Genomic DNA, 19,168 nt, shown 5'->3' on the forward strand with positions numbered 1-19,168 from the left:
CTGAATCCCTTCATGCTATGACTATTCAAGAATCTATCATATCTATGTAAAACCTTAGCCGCCACAGCTGTTTGTGGCAACAAATTCCACAGATTCCCCAGTCTCTGGCTAAAGAAATTCCTCTCCATCTCTGTTCTAAAGGGACATACATCTGTTCTCAGGCTGTGTCCTCTGGTCTTAGACTCTCCCACCATAGGAAACATTCTCTCCACATCTGCTCTATCAAGACCTTTCACTATTTGATAGGTTTCAATGAGGTCGCCCCTCACTCTTCTAAATTCCAATGAATAAAGAGCCAGAGCCATCAAGCGCTCTTCATATGACAAGCCATTCAATCCTGGAATCATTTTCATGAACCTCTTTGAACACTCTCCAATGTCAACACATCCTTTCTAAGGAGCCCAAAACTACTCACAATACTCCAAGTGCGGCCTCTCCAGTGCTTTTTAAAGCCTCAACATTACATCTTTGTTTTTATATTCTGTTCCTCTTGAAATGAATGCTAACATCGCATTTGTCCTCTTTACTCCTGACTCAACTTGCAAATTAGCCTTTATGAAATCCTGCACAAGGACCCCCAAGTTAGAATAGCCCACAATCTTCTGAATTCATAGAACATTGAACAATACAGCACAATACAGGCACTTTGGCCCACAATGTTCAAGATCAATCTCACCCTACCCCCGTACAGAGCCCTCCTTTGCTCTATTATCCACCTGTTTATCTAAGAGTCCCTTAAATGTCTCTAATGTGTCTGCCTCGATCACCATCCCTGGCAGCACATTCTATGAACCACCATTCTTAGTGTAAAAAAAAACCTACCTCTGACATACACACCATACTTTCCTCCGATCATCTTAAAATTATGCCCCCTCATATTAGCCATCTCTGTCCTGGGGAAAAAAGTCTCTGGCTATTCACTCTATCTATGCCTCCTATTATCTTGTACACCTCTATCAAGTCAAACCTCACCCTCTTTCGCTCCAAAGAGTAATATGGAACCTGTGCTCATAAGACATGCTCTCTAATCCTAGTAAATTGCTTCTGCACTCTTTCTAAAGCTTCCACATCCTTCCTATAATGAGGTGACCTGAACGGAACACACACGCTAAGTAACTCCAACTCCATGTAATATAAGCCAGGTTTAAGCAGCCTAACAAATTAACCCTTTAAGGCCTGGTACCATTCTGGTCAATCCTTCCTACCTTCCCAAGACGTAGAGTGCAAGGTAGAATACAGTACCATAAATTATCCCACACCAGAACCAGGTACAATTTAAACTAAGCTTCCTAACCATTCTGTTTTAACTTCTTTGATATAAGAGGTTAATGTTCTGCAGCCTTTGGATGACATTTTATGATTTTGCCCTACATTTTTAACCCCAGCATTCAGAGAATGCCCTGAGACTGCCAGTTTCAGATTTATTTTACATGTGCACATCGAGACATGCAGTGAAATGTACTGTATGCACTAACCAATACAACCCAAGGATGGGTTGGGGGCAGTCCTGAAGTGTCACCACACCTTCCAGCACCAAAATACCATGCCAACACAGAACACAACAAAATAGAACATACCAAGACACAAAGTAACAGCAACAAAACAAACCCCTTTCCTCTCTCCCAACCACCCACACACACATTCCTCGGACTCCAGGACAGGTTGCCTTCGGCCTCCAACAGACTCGTGGATTCACAGATATTGGGCCTTTGACTCTCCCAGCAGACCCACAGAGATGAGTGGACTCTGAGCTCAGGCTATCTGGTCTGGGCTTCTGGACCTTTGGACCTCAATCTAGACTTCCAAACAAACCCCATCATTTACAATAAAGTCACTGAGTTATATAGCATGGAAAGAGGCACTTTAGCCCAACTCATCCATGTTGAGCAAGATGCCTATCTAAACTTGTACCATATTATGCTTACTTTGACTCAGTAAAAAAGCAAACACACCACTCAGCCTGAACGTTCTCTCTTCTCCCCTTCCTATGGGGCAGAAGATACAAAAGCATGAAAGCATGTACCACCAGGCTCAAGAAGAGCTCCTACCTCACTGTTGTAAGAATATTGAATGTATATCTAGGACGATAAGATGGACTCTTGACCTCACAATCTATATTATTATGATCTTGCACCTTACTCTTTCCCAGCACTGCCCTTTCTCCGCAACTGTAATACTTCATTCTGCATTGCTTTTCCCATGTACTACCCCAGTGAAGAAATGATCTATGAAGAGCATGCAAAAGAACGTTTTTCGCCATACCTCAGTACATGTGACAATATACCTGCTTAATTTAAGCACATAATTTGAGTAATCTCTGAGATTAAAATAAAAACAAATCTATGTTTGCAAACTTTCAGATGCTCAAAATTGGCTCAATCACAAGTATTTCTGCAATTGATAGACTGAACTTAGACTAATACAGTACTCCCACCTGGTTAATGTTACCCTGGTGTGCAGAGGATGTTTCCAATACTGGGGGAGTCTAGAACCAGAGGGCACAGCTTCAGAAAAGAAGGGCATCCCTTTGGAACAGAGATGAGGAGGAATTTCTTCAGCCAGAGGGTGGTGAATCTGTGGAATTCATTGCCACAGACTGCTGTGGAGGCTGAGTCACTGGGTACATTTAAAGCAGAGGTTGATAGGTTCTTGATTAGAAAAGGTGTCAAAGGATATGGGGAGAAGGCAGGAGAATGGGGTAGTTAAGATAATAAATCAGCCATGACTGAATGGCAGAGCAGACTCAATGCGTCAAATGACCTAATTCTGCTTCTATGTCTTTCGGTCTTATGGTCTAAAAAGGAACTAAAAGCAATGAACTAATTCTGCTATAGCAGGTAACCACTTGCAACAAAACAAGGCCTGCTCTTCCAGCCACAAACTTCCTTTCTTCTCTCTACCCCCTTGGCCTAATAAGTTCTCTTTCCACAGGTCTACAACCAGAGTACTGCTTAATCATCTTCCAACTGAGAATAATGTGAGACAGACGCGGCAGGACAAAAACAAGCAGTGAACAAAAAGGTTGTAAATATTCCCATAAAAGCCATTAAGTTAAAAGCATGAACTGAAACACTGACAGCTCCTAAAGATTTGCACTTACTTTTCACCAAAGACTACAAGACCCTAAGACACAGGAGCAGAATCAGGCCATCAAGTCTATTTACTATCTACTTTATCTCCATTCTCTTGCCTTCTCCCTGCAACCTTTGACATCCTTACTAATCAAGATCCTATCAAGTTCAAGTTTAAATATAGCTAATAACTTGGCCTCCACAGCCGTCTGTGGCAATCGGTACCACAGACTCACCACACTATGGATAGAGAAAATCCTCCTCATCTGTGTTCTAAAGGGAATTCCTTCTGAGGAATTATTCTCAGACTGTGCCCTGTGGTCCTAGACTCCCACACTCCAGAAAACATCCTCTCCACATGCACTCTATCTTGGCCTTTTAATATTCGATAAGTTTCAATGAGATCCTCCCAAGCCCCCCCCCCATTCTTCTAAACTCCAGCAGTACAGTTCCAGAGCCATCGAACACGCCTCATACGTTAACCCTTTCATTCTAGGGATTTTTTAATGAATTGTGTCAGGATCCTTTCCAATGCCAGCACATCCTTTCTTCGATAAGGGGCCCAAAACAGCTCATAATACTCCCAAAAGAAGTCTAACCAATGCTTTATAAAGCCTCAGAGGAGAGTGATATTCAAAAGGAAAACCAGCACAACTACCGGTAATCCCTAAAGCTCTCCAGCTACCCTAGTTTTGCAAGGGGTTAGCAGTTTGCGACATGCTGGAAAACGGCAAATATGCAAAATGGGAAAATATCACAAGGACATTTGGGATCACTTTGCTACATTTGAACTGGGGGGGGGGGTGGACAGCTCAGACCAGCATTCCTAGTGGCCAGCGCCATTTATTATTTTTGTTTTAAAATGCTTTTGTGGAATTATGGTGGGATGTTCAAGTTCATTTATTGTTAGATTTTACCTTGGGTTACACACTTATTTGCATGTGTGTTTGAGGGTCATCCTGACTGTAAGCGGGGTGTGTAATAATCACCTCCCCCATCTGTATGTGACTGAGTGGGTTTTCTCCCCGGGTCATAGCACCCGGTCTGCTTTGTGCTTGTCGCAATAAAAATGGTTGCTGAGTTAAAGGAGCTTTTCTTGTCTGTCATCATGAACCAAATACTTGCCACATTGATGTCAGAAGTGGATTAGAAATTGAGAGCAAGATTGAAGAGCTACAACGTTGGATGGAGCACCTTACGACCCAGGGGTAAGTCAAAGGAGCAAGCGGTATGCCTCCCCTGCATCCCTGGGCCGGGATCCTGAAGAAGGAACACCAACCTGAAGAGAGGATCTGGGAACCAAGCATTGTACCTTCCCAGGGAACCCCGATGGGGTGAGTATACCCAGGCTCCCCAACCCAGGGGACACAGCAGAACACAGCACCCATACCGGGCAACCCAAGATACCATGGCAACATAGCAGCCCATCTGCAAGAGTCACCACAATTCACGCCTGAACCTCCCCAGATACAATGGCGCCAAATCACCTGGAGCCTTCCCGGGCCCAAGTCAAACTTGCCACGTGGCACTACGGGTGGAGTCCTACCAAGAAGGTGGTGCACCTTGCCCTGACACTGGAGGGGGATGTCCTCGACCTAATGCCGGCTAAGCAGTGTGACTACAGGGACATTGGAACAAAGGCCATTGGAGGAAGCAATAAGGACTGAGCTGCAGATGGCACCGTGTGGAGAAAGCCTGGGGGCATTTGCAGCTGATATCTGCAACTGTGCTCAGCGTTCTATCCCCAGTTCTCTCCTACAGTCCAGGAAGAGCTTGCCCACCTTGCCTTTGGCAGCATGTTTGCCTGACGTCACCACCATCACTGGCCAAGGCACCGGCAGAGAAGGCAGGAGCAATTTTAGCCCCCACACCCCCCCCCCAGGCATTCCAGCATTGCCCCACACACCACGAATCCAGGTTTGTGACCTGGAACTGCCCCGTACCAGTGCCACGCCACACACCAGTACAGCTATTAGGAAACGCCAAGTGTGCGGTGGCCCCAAACCCTCCCGCAGAATCCCTCCATTGTCATCCCTCCAAATGGGCTATTTGGTGAAGAAGTAGGCTTACACGTGGACTGCGTGGTGGAGGGCATCAGATGTGTGCATTGGAGGAGTGGGGGTCATGCATCACTATCATCCATCCTGGTGTCCTGCCCAACACGGACCAGCCACGCCCACTCGGGTGGACAACAATGGCAGTCCAGATAGCTACGGTCACCAGCGACTGTGCGGCAATGAGAGGCGCATTGCAGTGGGGAGAAACACAGTGGAGCACAAGGAGCTGGCTGACATCCACGAGTCCTGCACCACTGGCCTGGACCTGCTGTCCCGCTGGAGGGCCCGTGTGGATGTGTCGGGGGCAACACTCTACCTCGGTGCTGAAGCCATGGCTCTCCGGCAGGGCAGCTCCAGGAACTGATCTAACAAGGGAAGCAAACCGCCACCGGTCTCATAGCGGAGACGGGGCAAGCGGTGGTGGCAGTCAGCGGCAAGATAGACCTTCTCACCATTGAGCAGCAGCTGCACAGTGAGCAGGTGACCAACCCCGCGTTGGCCCAGGTGAGGGGATGGCTGAGCGTGGGACAGCGGCCAGAGTGGGCAGGCATCCCTCCCCGGATCACGAGACCACAGCCAATACTCTCAGTGGGGCACGCTGGAGGTGAATGACTGGCTGCTGTTCCAGTGGTGGCCGTTTTCCGACAATGACGGACAGCGGCTGCAGCTGATGGTCCCCTGGGGGCTCTGCACCAAGGGGCTGCAGTCAGTGGGGGCCGGCGATTTTGGGGTCACAAAGACGCTGGGCCAGCTGTGTGAACACTTCTATTTGCCGAGGTACAGGCAAGACATGGGGCTGCTCACGCACTGCTGCGATCAACGTCCCAGAAGGGACTGGGCCCCTGGTCTAGGTGGGGGCCCCAGTATGGGTCTACTGCACCACCCGGAAGAAGAGACTTTCCTCCAAGTTCAGAAGCTGTCGGAAGGGGCCGGGAGGGGTGCTCGGCCGCATCTCTGATGTGGTATACTAGGTGTGGTTGCCTGAGCGGCGGAAGGCAGTCTTGCTGCACTGGGACCAGCTGGCACTGTATTACCCCTTAGCTACCAGCGACCCAGCGAGGCTGAAGGAAGGAAGTGACACTCCAGGTGCCCTACTTCTTGCCTCACCAAAGAGTGCCTCCCACAGAGGGACGATAGACACTGCACAGCGCCCCAGGTGGCAGCGTCCACCACCACTGGGACTTTTGGACTTTGTTGTGGACTCTGGGTTTGCTGGGGGCAAAGGGAGGTGGGGTGCGGTTGACAACCTGCCCCAGCATTCCGAGTGTTCAGTGCTGTTTATTGTTCTTGTTTTAAAATGCTTCTGTGGGATTATGGCGGGATGTTCAAGTTCATTTATTGTCACTTGTTGTCATTTTAGCTTGGGTTATGCAGTTATTCACTTGTGTGCCTGTGGGTCACCCTGACTGTAACCGGGGTGTGTAATAATCACCTCGCCCGTCTGTATGTGACTGAGTGGGCTCTCTCCCCAGGTCATAGCGCCCAGTCTGTTTTTGTGCTTGTCACAATAAGAACGGCTGTTGAGACAAACAAGCTTTTCTTGTCTGTCATCTGGACCGAATGTTCGCCACAGTACTTCCAGGGGTAAGTGCATGAAATTCCACATCAGCTGGGAACAATGTGGACTGAGATATCGCAGGTACAAAGACCTTCTCGGTCAGCACATAAAAATGACCAACAATTTGCGGAGTAACTCAGTACTTTATAACTGCTGCTCTGGCACTGAGCTGCCCAAATACCTCAGAGTTAGGCTTTAGTGACCATAGCCATCACCATGGTTACACTTGGTTTCGTACGAATGAGCATTGGACGTTACGACAAATTTATAATCTGTTTAAATTCCACATAAATCCTTGCTCGTATTGGTAGTAAATATAGCAACTCCATCTGTGCTCAAGGTAGATTATTTAAGAGATTTTGCTGATTTTACCAAAAACAAACCCTTTCTCCACCTTAAATGACACCAGGAAAACGGAAAACCAGCGTAATAGGCAAAATCATCTCAAGGTGTTCCTGAAGGCTCATTCTATAAAAGCAGCAAAATGGTGTAAATGGAGTCAAAGAGAGCACGGTGACCTTGAGTTAAACCGAAAAAACATAAGACATATGAGTAGAATTAGGCCATTCGGCCCATCAAGCCTCTTCTCTCATTCAATCACGGCTGATTCATTATCCCTCTCAACCCTATTCTTCTGCCTTCTCCCTGTAACCTTTGATAACCTGACTAATAATCAAGAACCTTATCAACCTTTGTTTTAAATATACCCAATGACCTGACATCCGCAGCTGCCTTTTGCATGAGTTCTGCAGATTCACCACCCTCTGGCTGAAGTAATTCCTCCTCATCTTTATTCTAAAGGAAATTCATTCTATTTTGAGGCCAAGCCCTCTGATCCTAGATTCCCCCACTTTAAGATGCATCCTCTCCACTCTATCTAGGCCTTTCAAAATTCAGAAGGTTTCAATAAGATCCTTCCTCATTTTTACACACACACACACACACACACACACACACACACACACACAATATACAGTATATAATATTTACATAATAATAATTTTTTATTTGCACAATTCAGCTACTTTTGTACATTGGTTGTTTATCATTCTTTATATAGTTTTTCATAAATTCTATTGCACTTTTTTGCTCTCCCATAAATTTCTGCAAACAAATGAAACTAAAGACAGTACGTATATAGTGACATGTATGCACTTTGATACTACATTTATTTTGACTTTGAGCATCACATGCAGGAACCACAAATTGATTTGTATTAATTTCTTTGTCAAACCCACATGCCAAATGGCCATTTAAACAACTTTTAATTGCCTGGGGTGCTTTACCCCCAGAATTGAGGACCAGGAAGAGAGGAAATTGGTGGAAAAAGCAATGGCTTTTAGCAGACGTGGATCAGACTTTAAGCAGATTAAAGGATTGTCATTATGCTGAGCACTCACATCATCCAACATTAGTCAAGGAAACATCACAGATGTTTTCCACAGATGGATCTGGTGCTTTGATGTCTGGATCCCCCACAGCATGAATCAGTGATCTATTAATTATGTTCTACGTCATATTTAGATTATAGATGAAATATTTTCAATAGGTTTTAACATTTTTAATAAGTACAGGTTATTGTCTTAAGACACAGCAGCTTGAAAAAAGAAACTGGAAAAGAGCTTTAGCAGGGGAGCACTTGGAGAATACTGATCATCTTATGGAGAAGGACAAAGAATAACAATCTTAGATGAAGGTGGTATAAAAGGAGTCTGATTAGCATTATTACATATTACCAGCTACAACTGCAGGTGAATTTGTTCCAGGTACAGATTAGTGGCATTTCTAAAGAAAGGAGAAACTAAGTTGGAGATCTCAACTCTGAACTGATTCCACAACATAAAACCTCTCTTTTCAAGGACTCGACAACTCGTGTTCTCAGTATTATTTATTTGTGTATTTCTTTGTTAGCACAATTTGTCTTCTTTTGCACAATGGTTGCCTATCAGCCTTTGTTCATGCATGATTTTTCATAAATTCTAGTGCATTGTTTTATTTTCCTGTAAATATCTGCAGGAAAATAAATCTCAAGGTAGTACAGGATGAACTTTGAAATTTGATAGGTCAGGCAGATGAATAGCTCATATAATATCAGGTTGAGAGGAAATGCAAAAGAAATCTAAGTCAGGAGGAAAGAGAATTCAAGATTCAAGATAGTTTAATGTAATTTCCAGTGCACAAGTGTAAAGGAGAGTTAAATAATTGTTACTCTGGATTTGATGCAGCACAAAAACAGAACACAATAAAATAAAGAACATAATAATAAAACAAAAAAACAATAAATATAAATACATAAGATAGCTTATATACATTGATTGTATGTCCACAAAGTAACGCTAGGCACTGAAGTGTCTGTACATAAGGTGACTGATAGGAAACAATAAAGAAGTGGAGGGGTGGGTAACTGGGTGGAGGGGTTGATCAGCCTTACTACTTGGGGAAAGTAACTGCCATTGAGTCTTGTGGTCCTGGTGTGAATGCTACATAATGTCCTTCCTGATGGGAGTGGGTCAAACAGTCCATGAGCACGGTGAATGGGATCCTTCATGATGCTACTGGCTCTTTTCTGTAACATTTCTGTATACAGGTCCTTGATGGCAGGTATGCTGGTGCTGGTGATGCATTGGGCAGTTTGACTCCCCACATAGAGGCTTCTGCTCTTCGCAGTGCAGTTTCCATATCATTCAATGATGCGGCATGTTAGAATGCTGTCTACTGCACGTCGGTAGAATGACCTGAGTACAGATGTGCGTACTCGTGAGAAAAGTACAGCAATTACTGTAATGTTCTGTGGTCATATGGTTCTAAGGGAAACTACAAACACAATGGGAAGTCAAACATCTTCCCTAGCAAGTAGATATTCAAGACTGGTAAAAGGAGTGGTGAGGATGATCAAGGGCCAGAATGTTGAGTGTACTGCTTGTATTTATTTTATTTAGAGATACAGCGCAGTAACAGGCCCAACCAGCACAATGAGCCCATGCCAACCAATACAACCATGAGGCCAATTAATCTACTCACACATACATCTTTGGAATGTGGGAGGAAACTAGAGCACCTGGTAGAAACGTTTGCATATACAGGAGAACATACAAACTTCTTACAGACACCATTGAAACTAAACGAAAGGTCGCTGGTGCTGTACTAGTTTTATGCAAGCTATCATGCTATGCTACCATGCAACCCAATCAGATGAGTACCTTTGATTTGGCTTCAAGTTTCCAGTGGTCAAGTTTATTCTTGTCATGGACATAAATACACTGTACAGTACAAGACAAGGACATGCAGAAGTTAACAGAAACTTAAATTAACATATGTTCCTTCATCATCTAATACAGTACAGCAATTCAAATGTGCAGGAATGTAGGAAGCTGCAGAGAGTACTAGGCTCAGCCCAATACATCTCTCCCTAACATCGGTAATATTTAGATTAGATCTCCACCATTCAAGCCATGTCACCTTCTCACAGCTACCATCAGGCAGGAAGTACAGAAGCCTGAAGTCCCACAGCACCAGGTTGAAGGTCAGCTACTGTACTTCCCTTCAACCATTCATTTCCTGAACCAACCTCCACAACCCTAATCACTACCTCAGTATAGCAACACAATGACCACTTTGCATTCAAATGGAGAATTTTTTTGTTCTAATTACATTCCTTCTTGTAACAATTGTGCTTTTTCTTATGAATGCTGTTTGCCTGATTCCAAGTGCCTGTGATTTTGCTGCAAGTAGGTTTTTCATGCAGCTGTGCATACGTGTACGTGTGCATACGATAATAAACTTGACTTTGACTTGAATGTATAGAAGCAAATATTGGGATGTATACCTTGTTACACATACATAAACTCATTCAAGTTTATTGTCATCTGATTGTACATATATACAACCAAATTAAACAATGTTCCTCCAGACCCTTGTGCACCCAAAAAACATGTATCACACACAACACATAACAAAATATTACCACAAGTAGTTAATTAAATATAATTCAAAAATGCATATAGAGCAGAGCACAGGTAAACAGTAAACAGCTTGCTGTCACAGTGAGAGACCTTGGTGGTGGTAGGGTATTCATTACTCTCACAGCCCGAGGGAAGAAGCCGTTACCCAGTCTGGCAGTGCTAAACCTGATGCTCTTGTGCCTCCTTCCTGGCAGTCGGGGATAAAAGAGATGGTGGGATGGTGGTAGGGATCCTCAACAATGCTTTGGGCCCTTCGTCTACAACGCTCTCAGCAAATGTCACAAATAGAAGGGAGGGAGAACGCGGTGATAAATGGCCAATGTCACACATTTGGATTAGTCTCAGTAACAATAGAAAGATGAGATTGTCAAAAGTTAGTGTATAATACAGACATATGAAAATAGAGCAGAAAAGAAAGAGGGAGGAAAATGAGGATAAAATTACACTCTCAGTAAACAAAACATGGTGCTACTAATTTCTTCAAAGCGTGGTGAGCAGTGCTGATGAATCCTTGGGTAAATCCATGAAAGTGAAAATTTCATAACCACTTACAAAAAAAAAGGGATGTTATTATGTCAATGGGGAACTGAAAAAGAGAAGAGGATAGAAGCTTCCTCCGATTGGAAACACCAAAGCCTAGGAACCCAAATGTCTACAGAAAGTGGTGGATAGAGCCCAATCCATCATAGAAAAAGCCCTCCCCACCATTGAGCACTGCTACAAGAAAGCAGCATCCATTATTAAGGACCCCCACCATCCAAGCCATACTCTGTCCTCGCTACTACCATCATCAGGCAGAAGATACAGGAGCCTTAGGTCCCACACTGACAGCCTCCTGAATAGGTGTGGATAATTTCACTTGCCTCAACTCTGAACTGATTCCACAATCTATGGACTCATTTTCAAGGACTCTACAGCTCGTGGTCTCAGTATATTTTTTTATTTACTCAATTTGACTCCTTTTGCATATTGTTAGTCAGTCTTTATGTATACTTTTTCAGCATTTATTTTCCTATAAGTGCCTGCAAGAAAATGAATCTCATGGTAGCACATGAAAACATATACATACTATGATAATGAATTCTACCTTGATTTACTTTGACTATTGATTGAGTAAAATTCAAAAACTTCTTTATTCTAATCTTATGATGATCTGTCATACCAGAAAGGACTTTCTAAGTCACCATCAGGTCTACAAATTCCAACATATTTTATGTTCATTCCATTGGAGGATTCTCGTCCTTTACATTACCAATGTGATAATCACATTGATTGTTCAGTAGTCAGTCTGGTTCAATATCTGGCTAAACAATTTTTAGACAGACAAAAGGATTCTCTTTATTTGTTACATGTACTTCGAAACATCAAAACATATATTGAAATGCACCCTTTGTGTCAACAAACAGCACAGTCTGAGGAGGTGCTGGGAGCAGGCTACAAGAGTCTCCACGCTTCCGATACCAACGTAACATGGTCACAACTTGCTAACCTCAACCCGTACATCCTTGGAATGTGGGAGAAAACCAAAGCACCTGGAGGGAATCCATGTGGTCATGGGGAAAACTTACAAACTCCTTAGAGAGCACAGTGGGAATTGAACCCTGATCACTGGCACTGTAAAACGTTATGCTAACTGCTATGCTGCCATGTCACCCAAGTGCTGATTCTCAATCTCCCTTTAGCTCTAGTTGCCACGATTCACTCAACTCACCAGAGGTGCTCTTTCTCTTATTCCGGGTCAGAGGTAGGCTTTATACACATATGTGTGTGGAATGGATTGGCAGCAGTTGTGGTAAACAAAAATGCAATAGGGTCATTTCAGAGATTCTTAGACTGGCACATGGATAAAAGAAAATGGAGGGTTATGTCCTGTGTAGGACGGAAGGGTTAGATTCATCATGGAGAAGCAGTATATCGGTTGACACGACAATGCAGGCCATAGGGCCTATGGGGGAGTCTAGGACCAGGGGCACAGACTCAAAATAGAACAGCGTCTCTTTAGAACAGAAATGAGGGAGAATTTCTTTAGCCAGAAGGTGGTGAACCTGTGGAATTCATTACCACACATGGCTTTCGAGGCAGAGTCATTAGGTACGGTTAAAGCAGAAGTTGATAGGTTCTTGATTAGTAAGGGCATCAAAGGGTGTGGGGAGAAGGCAGGAGAATGGGGTTGAAAGGGCTAATAATAAGCCATGATGGAATGGTGGAGCAGGCTCAATGGGCCAAATGACCTACTTCTGCTCATATCTCTACTGTTCAATGTTCTATGCTTCCTCTAAGCAAATCCTGGCCCCGGTATCCAAGCTACCAAGAGACAGAAGGGGAACGCAGAGAGGCTAGGAGAATTGTTAGAGAATAGAGTGTGTAGTTATGATCATCAGAGCAAAGGAGGCTCATGAGAGCAGTTCAGAGGGGACCGAGAAGAGTTCCAAGAAGGATTCTCCATAATCCCATTTGGATGGTGAAGTCAGTAAATGCACTGTGTTAGGGATTATTCTGGAGTGTTGACATTTTGGATAGCATAATTATAGATGAACTAAATGAGAACCAGTCTTCAGGAAATAAAACCTGTATGCAATTTCACTTGAACTGATACTTTGTGGCTAGTGAAACCAGTCACTGGGTGTGGGACATTCTGATTCTGTCCCAGTGCAACTACAAAGGGGAAGGCAATAATGAATGCTCCTACTATTGGCACACTGTTAAAGGTGTATCCCTGCCCCTTAATGCAGAGTACAGGGCAGACTCATCTGTTTGTCATTTAACCTTCAGGTTAGTTGTATATTCACCAGCTATCCCTCAACGCAGTAACAAAAGGAGCACATTTTGGGTGTATGCATTTTGTACTCAGAGGCTTATTGAAAAGACACAAGTAGTGAATATTCAAAGAGATTCTGCCAGTTGGGATGTGCTGCTACTGAAAATATGTAATACTGTAAATTTACCCGACGATATTCCAAATGTTGAAGTTAAGTAGGTGACTATAGCAATTGAAACTGCAGTTTATTGTTATCTTTGTGTTGAACAAGACTAAAACATTGTTTCAGGAAAGTGGGATCCTCATGGATTTGTCTGGACTCTCTCTCTCCCTGCAGCCCACAATGTTGCGCTAACCCTTTAACCTACAATACGATCAATCCAATCCTTCCCCCTACATAGTCCTCCATTTTCTATCATCCATCTGCCCCAAGAACAACCCTCAGACTGCATTAGTCATTGATGCAAAGTGCTGTGTTTCAAAGTTCTAAGTAAATTTATTATCAAAGTACCGGTACATTTGTCACCATATACAACCCCGAGATTAATTTTCTTGTGGGCATTTACAGTAAATAAGAATGAATGAAACTTTATTTCGGTCAGTACAAACATAACAAAAACATAAGAAAAACTCAACAGAATCAATGAAAGACCTCACATAACAAGATGGACAAATAACTAATGCACAAAAGACAATAAACTGTGCAAATGCAAAAAGAAATACAAAGTAATAACAATCAATAAGAAATAATTATCAAAAACATGAGATAGAGTGTCTTTGACAGTGAGCCCAAAGATTGTAAGAACATTTCAATGTTGAGGCAAGTGAAGTTGAGTGAAATTATTTCCTGTGGTTCAAGAGCCTGATAGTTGAGGGATAATAACTGTTCCTGAACCTGGTGGTGCATGTCCTTCCTGTACCTCTTCCTGATGACAGCAGCTAAAAGAGAGCATGGCCTGGTTGGTGGGTGGAGGTCCTTGATGGATACTACTTTCCTGTGTCAGCACTCATTGTAGATATGCTCAACGGTGGGGAGGACTTCACCCATGCTTTCTGACAGTCAAAGCATAGAAGAGTATAAAAGGCACTGGGCTCATCTGGGAGTGAAACCTTGTATCTGTATCGCTTGATTTCACTTTGTAAGAAGTGACTGCATTCAAGCCCTGCCACAATGACTCGAGTTTAGTCCGGAATTGCCACTTTGCATGTGAGATGGCTTTCCAGAAGTCCCACCTAGAGCTTTTCTCTCCCACTTGGTCACCAAACCTGAACTCCACTGATTTGGCCCTCAGGACATTGTGAATCTCTTGGTTCATCTGGGGGTTCAGGTTGGAATGATTTTGTGAGGATACATTCATAGATAACTGTTTTTATTTCACTGTATATTTCAATGTACATGCCATAAATAAGCAAATCTTAATCTTTAACACCTGCTGACTACCTCTATCACTGTCCATTTTTAGAACAGGTTTATACCAGTGTCCTGGGATCAGTTACTAAAGCAGTTAAATTCTTTCAAGATTAATTTAATATTCCTCCTGAAAAATGCATTAAAATTATGCAGTGTCAAATGTCACAGCATGCATGCCTATGCAAGCAATCGGATGTTAAAGTAACAAACAAGAGAAAATCTACAGTTGCTGGAAATCCGAGCAACACACACAAAATGCTGGAGGAACTCAGCAGGCCAGGCAGCATCTATGGAAAAGGTTACAGTCGACGTTTCAGGCTGAAAGCCTTTGGCAGGTGTCCTACATGCAGCCTGGCCTGCTGAGTTCCTCCAGCGTTTTGTGTGTGTTGAGTCCTGCCGAAGGATGATAAAATAATGGGTTCAGAGACAGCTCTTTCCCCTGGAGGAACTCAGCAGGTCAGGCAGCATCTATTGAAGGGATTAAACAGTCAACATTTCAGGCTGAGACCCTTCATCAAATCTTTCTGACATCTTCCCCCTTCTTTTCCAGTCCTGAAGAAGGTCTCGGCCCAAAATGTTGACAGTTTAATCCCCTCCACAGATGCTGCCTGACCTGCTGGGTTCCTCCAGCACTTTGTGGGTGTTGCTCTGGATTTCCAGTATCTGCAGAATCACTTTGTGCATATGATTTGCAGCTCAATTCCTTACTGTTTTCAATTACACAAGGTACCCTCATCTGTAAGGAGTCAGTACATCCTCCCCATGAATGCAAGGGTTTCCACCGGGTGGTCCGGTTTCTTCCTGCAGTCCAAAGACGCACCAGTTAGTAGATTAACTGGTCATTGTAAATTGTCCCATGATTAGGCTGGGGTTAAATCTGTAGGTTACTGGCAGCATGGCTTAAAGGGCCTATTTTGCACCATGTCTCTAAATAAATACTCATTTGACTCCACACACAAAATGCTGGTGGAACACAGCAGGCCAGGCAGCATCTATAGGGAGAAGCGCTGTTAAGTTTCAGGCCGAGACCCTTTGTCAGGACTAACTGAAAGGAAAGATACTAAGAGATTTGAAAGTAGGAGGGGGAGTGGGAAATGCGAAATGATAGGAGAAGACCGGAGGGGGTGGGATGAAGCTAAGAGCCGGAAAGGTGATTGGCAAAAGTGATACAGAGCTGGAGAAGGGAAAGGATCATGGGACAGGAGGCCGAGGGAGAAAGAAAGGGGGAGGGGAGCACCAGAGGGAGATGGAGAACAAGCAGAGTGATGGGCAGAGAGAGAAAAAAAAACGAACAACTAAATATGTCAGGAATGGGGTAAGAAGGGGAGGAGGGGCATTAACGGAAGTTAGAGAAGTCAATGTTTATGCCATCAGGTTGGAGGCTATCCAGCTGGTATATAAGGTGTTGTTCCTCCAACCTGAGTGTGGCTTCATCTTGACAGCAGAGGCCATGGATAGACATATCAGAACGGGAATGGGATGTGGAATTAAAATGTGTGTCCACTGGGAGCTCCTGCTTTCTCTGGCGGACTGAGAGTAGGTGTTCAGCGAAACGGTTTCCCAGTCTGTGTCGGGTCTCACCAATATATAAAAGGCCACACCGGGAGCACCGGACGCAGTATACCACACCAACCGACTCACAGGTGAAGTGTCGCCTCACCTGGAAGGACTGTCTGGGTCCCTGAATGGTGGTGATGGAGGAAGTGGAAGGGCAGGTGTAGCACTTGTTCTGTTTACAAGGATAAGTGCCAGGAGGGAGATCGGTGGGAAGGGATGGGGGGGGATGAGTGGACAAGGGAGTCACGTAGGGAGCGATCCCTGCGGAAAGCAGAAAGAGATGGGGAGGGAAAGATGCGCTTGGTAGTGGGATCCCATTGGAGGTGGCGGAAGTTACGGAGAATATATGTTGGACCTGGAGGCTGGTGGGGTGGTAGGTGAAGACAAGGGGAACCCTATCCCGAGTGGGTTGGTGGGCAGATGGGGTGAGGGTAGATGTGTGGGTCCCGGCCCGAAACGTCAACAGCGCTTCTCCCTATAGATGCTGCCTGGCCTGCTGTGTTCCACCAGCATTTTGTGTGTGTTGTTCAAATTTCCAGCATCTGCAGATTTCCTCGTGTTTATTCATTTGACTCCTTTCGTATACTCCATATAATGCTTCAATAGATTTTTCTACCTTATAAATGTCAAACAATAACCATATTGAAAATTAGCAAAGGTTCATACACAGTGCACAGAAACAAGATATGCTGTCCACTGTCCATTTCAAACATCAAACTCCCATTTACAATAACATCATTATTTTCCTATCAGCTCAGCCCCACCACTTCACACACCCTGCCTCTGCATTTTACCACTCACTACACACTAGGGGCCATCTACAGTGGGTAATTAAGCTACCAAACCATATGTCCATCCACAAGGACTCCCACCACATAGGACATGCTCTCCTCTCATTGCTACAATCAGAGAGGAGGTACAGGAGCCTGTAAACACACACTCAACATTTTATGTACAGTTCTTCCCCTCTGCCATCATATTTCTGATAATACACACTACCTCTCTGTTTCAGCATTACTTAAATTTTTTTGATATTTTACTTATTGTAATTCATGGTTTTTTAATGTATTGCTCTGTGCTGTTGCCACTAAACAACAAATTTCCCAACATAGGTCCATGACAATAAAACTAATTCTGATGACTTTTGTATGTGGGAGCATCTGAGGGAAAACAGAGGGAAAACATGCAAACTCCACATAGACAGTGCTGGAGAGGAGGGGTGGTCACGATTGAACCCTGATCACTGAAGGCCAAGGTTGAATTAGCTGCCCCACAACACACTGCACCCTATAAGGAAGTCTAGTGGTTACTACAAATCCAACACATTGAACATGTAGTGATAAGGAAGTAATAGTAATCAGAATCAAAATCAGGCTTAATATCACTAGCATATGCTGTTACATGGCAGCCGCACTTTACCATAGATAATAAAAAATGTAAATTACAATAATACATATTAAAAATGAATTAGTGTACATGGGTTCATTGCCCATTCAGAAATCTAATCACAGAGGATAAGAAGTTGCTTTTAAAACATTAAGTGTGTGCCTTCAGTTTTCTGTACTGCCTCCTTGATGGTAGCAATGAGAATACATGTAGCACTAAACAATCTGCATCATCACTTAGTTCTTAAATTCAAAAAGGAGTGATTAGTGGAAGCTGTTCACCATATGCATAGGATAAGTTTGCTGATCTTTCAAGAGGAGCTGGTTCTGACAGAACATAATTAACATAAAATTCATGTTCTTCCTCTCTCCACAGATGCTGCCTGACCAAATGAATATTAGAACATACAGATACTAGGCATTGGTCAGACCACATTTGGAGAAATCTGAGCAGTTTTGGGTCTGTTAACTAAGAAAGGATGTGTTGGCATTGGAGAGGATCCAAATGAGATTGATGAGTATGATCCCGGGAATGAACGGGTTAACATATGAGGAGCATTTGATAGCTCTGGGCCTGTACTCGCTGGAGTTTTGAAGAAATTGAAACCTACTTTAAGTGTATTCAATGACTTGGCCTCCACAGCCATCTGTGACATTGAACTTCACAGATTCACCACCCTCAGGCAAAGTAAATTGTTCCTTATATCTGTTCTGGGCCAGCTGGTGATATAGTGGCATCAGCACTGGCCTTTGAGGTGGAGGGTCCTGAGTTCGAATCCGGCCATGTCCAAACCTGTGCAGCCACAGTATTTGTGCGAAAGAAAAGGCCAGGCACTCTACTGTATCTTGCCACTCTTTCAATCACCACTTTAAATAGCCAATGATTTGGCCTCTACGCCTCAACAACAATCTCTGGCAATGAATTAATTCACCCCTTCTGGCCATTGAAGTTCTCCTCATCTGTTTTCTAAAGGGACATCTTTGAGGCTGTACTTAAGTGTAATAATCCTGCAGTCTAACTGCCTTCCTGCTGCTTTCCCACCTCCCAACTATTTATCCGGTCTTCATAGTTCAAGTTTAACTGTCATTCAACCATACACATGAATACAGTCAAACAAAACACATTGCTCTGAGGCCAAGATGCAAGAGACAGAATCAACAGTCACATATAGCACATATAAAAACATAGTTACAAAGAATATTAAAGTTGATAATAATATATCCCAAGTCCCCGAGTGTCATGGCCGGTAGATTGATGGTGGATGCATGCTGTCTTGGACCCACATTTCTGCAAGAACAAGCCTGCAGAAGTTCCTCATTGTGTGCAAGTGAAGCTGCAGATGAGCACATCACTAAATTATACAGAATAGAAAGAGGCCCTTTGATCCAGCAGGTCCACGTCAACCAGC

At 43.8% G+C, this 19,168-nt stretch overlaps 1 protein-coding gene across 1 annotated transcript in view; it reads right to left on the reverse strand.

Annotated features, from left to right (window-relative positions):
• The window catches only part of lrrc1 (leucine rich repeat containing 1), a 133,417-nt gene that overhangs the window by 63,281 nt on the left and 50,968 nt on the right, over nt 1-19,168 (reverse strand). The gene's annotated exons all lie outside the window — the stretch shown is intronic.

Source organism: Hemitrygon akajei, chromosome 9 (assembly GCF_048418815.1).
Source record: "Hemitrygon akajei chromosome 9, sHemAka1.3, whole genome shotgun sequence".
NCBI classification, from domain to species: domain Eukaryota; kingdom Metazoa; phylum Chordata; class Chondrichthyes; order Myliobatiformes; family Dasyatidae; genus Hemitrygon; species Hemitrygon akajei.